The sequence below is a fragment of the Ceratotherium simum genome, chromosome 29, assembly GCF_057802395.1.
Source record: "Ceratotherium simum simum isolate JZ-2026a chromosome 29, ASM5780239v1, whole genome shotgun sequence".
Lineage (NCBI taxonomy): Eukaryota > Metazoa > Chordata > Mammalia > Perissodactyla > Rhinocerotidae > Ceratotherium > Ceratotherium simum.
The window spans coordinates 36,691,035-36,700,113 of record NC_141928.1 but is presented as its reverse complement, the minus strand read 5'-3'; positions in this window follow the sequence as shown (position 1 = coordinate 36,700,113).

Sequence of the window (9,079 nt, the reverse complement as noted above, 5' to 3'; positions counted from 1 at the left end):
AAACGAGCACTCACTGCAGATTGTGACCCTCATGTTAACCTTCTTCCCATCTCTACTGTGGCAACGCTGGCCGCCCTTCTACTACCTGATCCTGGCCTAATTGTAGACAACCATCGTCAAATTGAACACCTTTCCTGCTTGTTGACACATGTAATGAATGATACTGTTAGAGCCTTCTTGGCTATATCTCAAGAATTACAAGAACTGCGTAGAGAGACTCTTATACAACGAGCTGCTTTAGACTATTTGTTTCTTCTTCATCAAACACCTTGTACTAAAATACCGGGTATGTGTTGTTTCAATGTATCAGATCAAACTAATGTTATCTTTGATACTGTACATGATTTGCAAGATCAAGTTAATAACATTTCATATTCTAAGGGGTTGTTTGATTGGTTACCTTGGGGTTTGGGTCCTTTATTGCGAGATAGTTTTATAATTATTGTAGTCATTGGATTTTGGATTCTTGGATGTGCCTTATGTACTTGCGTACGAAGTTCATTGTCTGTGCGTATGGTGTCTTATGGTTAATGAAGACGGCCACGGCCGAATATGTCTTGACATGAGTACAGCCATGTTTGGCCGCTCCATTGACCTACAGCCACCAGCACAAAAAAGAAATACAAGGCTGCTTTCTGTGTGGTGGGAACTGGCCTTTTCCCGGGAACTGGCCTTTCTCCCACGGAGAGAGTTGCAAGTTATAATATTTCAAGGCTCTTGGAGCGTCATAGCCCGGAATGGACTGGCCATCTGTGCCAGGCTGAGACGATAACCAGAGAGAACAATGCACGTACACAACTACTGGGCTGGGACGTTAGCCAGGGGGCTCAGTGCACGTACGCCACTGATAACCATTTTGTGCATGGGAACACTAAATGCTTGCTCTGCAAACTCTGTAATTGCTTACTCTGAAAATTACTGATGGTATAAAAACTGCTGGAAACTGAGCCCCGGGGAGTGTTCCACCTGTGGAAGGGACACCTTGCCCAGGACGTGTGATCCTTGCCCAGCCGCGTCGATTGACAGAGCTCTCCCGGCAGTGGGGCGTGGATGTTGTGAGTAACTGATTTGATGTGAAGTAATTGATTTGATATGAAGTAATTGATTTGATGTGTTCTCTTTTCGGTTAACCTGGTGTTTCTCTTTCTGGTTGATTTGTGTCATTTCTCTTCAGCCGATGTGGGTGTTTTCCCTTTCCAGTCGGGCTGATGTTTTTTCCCTCTTAATATTTGACCTATTTGGATCTGTTTGCAGACTGTCGCCTTTACTATCCTCTATATAATAAAATATACCTTCAGTCCATTTGTTTGGAGTGGAAAGTGTCTTTTACGTCTCCGATCGAATCCCCGAACCTCTCATAACAGTGACTCATGGATCCACTCAACCATCTCAGCAGAAGCCAGGAATAGAGATGGGGTTTTGCAGGAAGGATCTGTGAAGAACACTTTGTCTAAACGTGTAGGTTCCCTTGACATACACCAAAGACCAATGAGCTTTTCGAGAATGTTACATCAGAGGAAACGCACTGCCAGCTTGGATGGAAGGGACAGAGACAGGAAGCAATGAAGGAAGGCCATCAAACTTCTGGGATTCTCCAAGCAGGAAGTGGGCTGATAGAACTATTCAGCTACAAACATGAGCTGCCGTTCAAGAAAAAGAAAGAACATCTCCAAAGACAGAGTTGTGGACATAGAGGCAGAGGCCAGAGAGACAGGCTCATAGCCAAGGGCCAACAGGACCAACCACCCAGAGTCCAGAGGACGGGGCATCAAGCCTCAGAGGATCTTCCTAGCCTGGAAACCCAACGGGATTTGCCCTACTGTGTTTAGACTTGCTTGGTGACCCCTTTATTCCTTCCAATTTCCTTCTGCGGAAGTGGGAATGTCTATCTTGTGCCTGTCCCAGCATTCCATTCTGGAAGGAGATAGGTTGTTTTTTAGCTTCACAGGTGCACAGATGGAAAGAAAGTTTTCCTGGGTATGGGCCATACCCAGAGTCTCACCCATGCCTGATTTAGATGATTTAGATGATGAGATTTGGGACTTTTTGAGTTGATGATATTTAGACAAGATTTTGGAGTTAAGAGTTGATGCTAGAATAGGTTTAGACTGTTGAGGATGTTGGGATGGAATGAATGAATTTTGCACGTGGGAAGGACGTGAAGGTTTACTACCTGGTAGGAGTTGTCTCTGTTCCTCTTTCATTCAGAGTTTTACTAAGTTTTTTTGTTTATTTTTCCATGTGAACTTTAGAACTGGCTTGACTTAAGCACTGCACCACTCACCAAAACAAAAATGAAAACCCAAAACTGCTGGTATTTTAATTGGGATCGTCTCTATAAATTAACTTAGGAATAACTAATATCTTTTTTTTTTGCTGAGGAAGATTCACCCTGAGCTAACATCTCTGCCAGTCTTCCTCTATTTTGTATGTGGGTCACTGCCACGCATGACCGCCGATGAGTGGTATAGGTCTGTGTCCAGGAATTGAACCCGGGCCGCCGGAGTGGAGCATGCCGAACTTAACCACTAGGCCACAGGGCCAGCCCCGAGGAATAACTAATATCTGAATGATACTAAATGTCTACTTAAAACCTATTAAGACGTATTTACCTGGCCAATTTATTATTAATTCCTTCTTCCCTTCCGTCCACATTCCTTGAAATTCTTCTCCATTTACATGTCAAGTCTATTCTTTTATCATCTCAGTTCTAGAAATTCTAAAGGTGCAAAGTAGAATTAGACGATGATTCTGCTCTCAAGCTGTCTGTAATTTCATAAAGAAGATAAGATGTCTGCATTTACAATTCAAATTTGAGAGAGAAAGTCATAAGCATCCAACAAAAACAGAAAAACTTCTTCAGGATCTAAATAGCCTGAAAGGACACGGCACATTGCAAAGCTGGTCTGCCATTTCCTAGCTGAAGGGTCTTAGTGGAGTTTAGCTGAGGAGTGCTTGTCTAATGAAGTGGAGCAGAGAGTCCGTTTTAGCTTTGCTCTCACGCCATCATAATCAAGGCTTATTGAACAGCACTCTGTGCAAGGCACTGACTACTCGTCATAGGAAACAGAAGCCAGGAGAACGGAGTCTCACCACTCAAGCTACTTAAGTACTTAAGTCAGAACTCAAAGAAGAGTAGGACAAGGTGCTGGAGGTGCCTGAAGGGAGGTGAGACCACGCTACTGGGAGTCAAAGTGGACCTTGAAGGATGGGTAGGAAGTCATCCTAAGTTTGTTTGGGGGAAAAGGTGACAGAGGGTAGGAGGAGAGGTGAGGGCCAATTGCTACTGTAGTATTCCAGGCGAGAGGTAGAGGGTTTAAACTGAAATGATGGCAGCAGGAATGACACTGAGTCTATTTGATACCATGGAAATAGAATTAGAGATATTTAGGAACAAGTTGATAACTGATTGGATCAAGGGCAAAGGGAGAGAGAGAAGTTTTACACTTACAGTCATGTGGAAATAAGAATAGTCAAGACCATCTTCAAGAAGAACAAACTTGGAGGGCTTACACTACCAGATATTAAGCCTTAGGATATAGCTACAGTCATCAGGGCAGTGTGCTATCATAGTGCAAGGATAGACACAAGGAGAAATAGAGTCCAACTCAGACCCACACACATGAACACTTGGTCATGACAAAGAGGCATGGCAGAGCAATGGCGAGAAGATAGTCTGCTCAGTAAACGGCCCGGGGACACTGGTTATCCATATGGGAAAGAAATTAATCTCGACTCCTACCTCACACCATAAACAAAAATCAATGCCAGGTGGATTTTAAATCTAAATGTAGATGTTTAAAACAATAAAATTTGAGGTAGACAACATAGGAGAATATTTTCATGACTTGGGGCAGGCAAAGATTTCTTACATAGGACACAACTTATACTAACCATAAAGACAAAAATTAATAAACTGGACCTTATTAAAATTAAGAACTTCTCTTCATCAAACGGCATTTTCAAGAAAGTAAGAAGGCAAGAGTAGAATAGGAATAAACACTTGTCATATATTTACCTGGAAAAAGCTTCATATAGGATATGTAAGTGACTCGCATGAAGTAATAAGGGAAAAGAGACAATCTACCAGGAAAAACAGCAAAAAATTTGACTAGGCATTTCACAGATAACCAAAAGGCCAACAAGTGTATGAAAAGGTGCACAAAAATCATTACTCATCAGGAAAATAAAAATTAAAACCACAATGAAACACCACTACACGCACACCAGAATGGCTAAAATAAAAACCACTGACAATACCAAGTGTTGATGAGGATGTCGAGCAAAGGAACTCTCATACACTGCTGTGAGTGTAAACTCCTACAGCCACTTTCAAAAACTCTTTGATAGCATCTCCTAAAGATGGACTTACACATAATCTATGATGCAAAAATTCCACTCTTAGGTAAATATCCAATAGAAATGGCTACATGTGTTCACCACGCAAATGAATGTTCAGAGCAGCATTATTTGGTAATTCTCTAACTGGGAACAACCCAAATGTGCATTAGTAATAGAAAGGATAAATAAAATGGGTTATATTTTTTATAACGAGATGCTATACAGAAATAAAAATGAACTACAGCCACATTCAAAATGTTTGAAACTTACAAATATAATGAAAGAAGTCTGACATAAAAGAGTATATTCTGTAGGATTCCATTTAAATAAAATTCAAAAATAAGCAAAACTAATTCATAAGTTAGAATATTTGTTATCCTTGGGGAAGAGAGGGCAGTGACATGGGATGGGTACATAAGGGGGGGCTCCTGCAGAGTTGGTGCTGTTCTATTTCTGTGGGTACTGGTTACCAGGTGTGTTCCCTTTGGATAATTCATTGAGTGATACACTCATGATTTCCCTACCTTTTGGTATGTATGCTTCAACACTGGATTGGATGTATCCAATCACTTGGATCCAGAACTTTTTTCCTAGTTAGTTCCAAGGCTAGATGGCATAGCGTTTGGTTCAAGAGTCTGGAATTACAGGGTCTAAATTCATATCCTCAATCTAATCACTTCCTATCTCAGAGGTCTTGGCCAAGTTACTAACTCTGAGCTTCAGTTTCTTCATCTGGAAAATGGACCAATTATGGTACCTCTCTCATGTGTTAGCTCTTGGGTCGGTCCTTTTTGCCCTTTGTTGTATGGGCCATGGAGAAGATGGACGATGGCCTGTGGAAGGGGAAGGAGAAGGATGAGGTTCAAGTCAAGAGACATTTTCAAGGTGAAGACTGAGGGGAAAGATATGATGTTGAGGTGCAGAAAAAAGCGTTCAAAGGCTTGGCTTCACTCCTTCCATTCCCTGTCTCCTGCTTGCTGCCCATCTCTAACAGGAGAGGGGGACGGACCAGGTGACCTCTAGCTGCTTAGTCTTTCCAGCTATAATACTCTGGAGTCGGGAGGGCAATGCAAATGTCATGCAAAAGCCAAACACAAATTTCCACATTTGATTAAAACTCAAACACAAAGACTCAGAAACTTGGGAGCTAAGCAAGGGAAATTCTCAGTGGTGAGATTATGGGTTATTTTCATTTTCTCCATTGAATTTTCTTTCTATTTTATATAATAAGTGTGTTGCTTACTGAGAACAAAACACCATACATGATATATCCATGCCTACATATTTATATCCATATATTTAAAAAATAAAAACTCCAAAATTATAGATGTGCCAGAAACTAGAACCCACCAAGCATCTGGGCAGGGAAAACACTGTTTCTGATGTACAAGGGCCAAGCCAGCATGGCATCCTGGGACAAGACAGACATATCAATGACTGCAAATAATTCCTGGACATTTCCTATTTTTTATTGTATTTTCCCTCAGTTATCTACACTTTCTCTTTTTCCAGATAAAATTAGTCCAATCTTTTGTTACAATATTTCACTTTGTTAATAAAACCCAGGACCAAAGAAGGAGAATAAAAGGGTTCTTCTTAATTTCTGAATCTAGTCTGGACAGAATGATCACTTGCTGGAGGAAGTTGTCATAGGGAGCATTTACTAGCAATTGGAACAGGGATCCTTGCTGAGGGGAGGGATTCTCTGAGGAGTCGGGTACCCCACATATACAGGAAACCCTCAGCCAGGTTCAGTGTCAACCACAAGCATTTTCAGCTCTGGCCATGGGGACTCTGGCTGGGTGTGTGGGAAAGAGCCAAACTCTGGGAGAGTCAGACCAGGAGACTCCAGGTAGTCACGCATTTGCCCAGGGAGCACTCACTGTGTCTGAATGTTGTGCAAGACACTGTGCTAAGGGCAAGCGGAGTTGAATAAAAGTTAGTAAGGCGTACTTGGCCTTCTGGAAACACCTTCTGTGGGTGCTCTGAACTCCTGCATTTGACAGCAACCAATGTACAAGCACGTTCAAAGAGGAGAGCTGATGGGGTGAGCAGGGTGAGATGAGGGGTCAGGCTGGGTGAATGGGACCCTTGTCACTGGTAGGGACTGGAGGTATGGGCAAGTGTGGGATGTGTGGAGACAGAAGGGTCCCAGCAGAGGAGCAGGATGAGGAAGGGCAGGGGGCCAGGAGGCATATGCGAGAAGAGTGGGGAGTTGGCTGAAGCAGGGAGAGTCAGGAGGGAACCAGATGCGGGGCCTCTGGGGTCATGTGGGGAGGGGACTGTGGGTTGGACTTGGTAGGGGCCGCAGAGTTGGGGAGGGGCTTGTGAGCAGGAGAGTGGGTAGGTCAGAGTTGTATTTTGGGAGGGTCACGTGGCGGTGGTGGGTTGGATGATTGGAACTCAAAGAGTCACATAAATTAGCCTTTTGATTATAATTCCTTTCGAGCCTTGAAGCTGAATTCTGAGCCCTTCAGCCTCTTTTAATCTGAGAAAGAGGTGGTCTCTTCTAGAGGCGCTTTCCGCTTCTTACAGCCAGGCGCTCTCTCTGCTACTCCCCAGCAGAGGTTGGTTTTAACCAAGGCAAAGATAGGATGGATTTTCTTGACCACACTGGCTTGGAGCTACGTCTCCTGCCTCCTACTAGTTTTCAGAACATTTACTGCTCTGGACGCTCCTGACAGCCCTGAGGCCTCCCCCTGCAGAGAGGAGACACTGCCATCCAGGGAAGGGGTTGACTAGTAAGAGTTTCGCTGCTCCACTTGGGGCGCTCCGGTTGCTAAGGGCAACGACCCTCCCTCCGCGGAAAGGAGGTGGGGGCGGGGCCAGCGGGGCTCCCTCCCCGCCGCGTTGCCTTGGAGACCAAGCGTGTCCTGTTGCAGTTGAGACTGGACGGGCCCTGGCTGACTTGCGTGGTGCTTTCTGCAGGTGGGGGCGCGGCCGGGCCCCTGCGCGCAGGCCCTCCCTCCACTTGGCGGGGCTTAGAGGGGATGTCCAGGCGCTGCCTCCTCCTTGGTGGGCTGGGGGAGGGGGTGCATGAGAGGAACCTGCAGGTCTTCTCAGCACACAGTAGGTGCCTAATTAGGGTGGCCAAAGTCAGTCTGGTCCCTCCCTCCACTTCCCTCTCCCTGTGTGCGCTGGGGCGGGGAGGGCGTCGGGGGTCCTTGAACTGTGTTCAGCGCCAGGTCGGGGGTCCAAAATCTCCGGGTTGAAATCCCAGCTGACACCTTGGACGGGTGGACTTTTCCCAGAAGAGCCTTGGAGAGTGAAGCACAAAACAATAACCATTTATTATTCTTCACCCCCAAAGTCCCTCTCGGGTTTGCGCCCTGCGCGGCTGGGAGAGCCCGCCTTCTCCTCGACTTCGGTTCTTGCTTGAGGTTTGTTTCCTTTCTGCTTCTTCGCCCCCTCCGTTGTTCTTCTTTTTGTTTAAAATAAAAACCCTGAGGCCAGAGAGAGGCCCCGATGCTTTGTCCCAGAGCAGAGGAGTCTCGGCCTGGTTTCTCAACCTCCGGATCGGAATAGAGGCCAAACCCCAGACATGATTCCTGGACAATGGCTTCCCAGCAGGGGCGTCCAGCCTGCGGCCAAGATGTCCCCAGTGGGGAAGATGACCCAGGTCCCGAGCAGGAATGTCTACCAGCAGATCCTCGAGGCTGAGGTAGGCCTGACCCTCTGTCCCCCCTTCTCCTGCTCCCCCTTCCCTCTGCTCCCCAAACTTCCCTCCCTCTCAAGGCTTCCTTACCTGGAAATCTAATGAAATAGGGCTTTGAAATTGCTTTGATTTTAAAAATAATTCTTATTGATTCTTAAAATGTAGGAATACAAAATTAGAATGTCTATTCTTGAAAGTTAGAGAATTTAAATTAAAATTTTAAATTTTTAAATTTAAATTTAAATTACTCAGAAATAGCCAGAATTAACCATTGGATGCCCTGGGTGTTTTTCCTGTGCATTAAGGCATTTCTGATTTTTTTACTTAAAAACTGGGTTTGATTCTATACTAGTGTTCATTTGAAACCTGCTTTACCTGTTCACAGTATCTCATGTACCCGGGCATTCATGTAGTTCGTGAATGTGGCTGCCTGGGACTTCCCGTATGTGTTAAAGTAACGCCTTCTTGACAACCATATATGTTGTTGGAATTGCCTTGTCGCCTATAAAAAACTGCACAGACAAAATGATATCTTAAAGACACACTCACACCCTTCCTTTGAAGTTCTGTACTGCTTCTTTGAAAGGGACTTTCATTCCTACTTCGAGTCCTAAGTAATGCTCTCTGTGGAAGGCTTGGAAATTACAAAAGTGTAAAAAGACGAAAGAAACTGATTACTCACATGATCCTGCTCCCTGGAAGCAACACAACGTTCTCAACATTGGGCATATTTTCTCCCAGTCATTTTTCTATACATTAAATTTTGAGATCATACTTTATAATTTTAGTTATAATTTTTAATTTATGCTTTTAGTTGATATGCTTGATGGTGTGTCATATCAAAGCATTTTCCCATGTCCTAAAAAATCCTTTCCAAGTCTCATGTTTAATAAATGCCTAACATTCCATTGAAGAGACACACATGTTTACTCAACCAATCCCTTGCTTTGGACAGTTCCATTTTTCCAATTCCTTGTGATTACAAAAAATGCTGGGATGAGCGTCTTGGTCCTCATTAAAATTTCTGAGATGCCTTCCTAGGAGTGGCTGAATGACTGTTCTGGGGAGTGTGTGTGCCCAGGA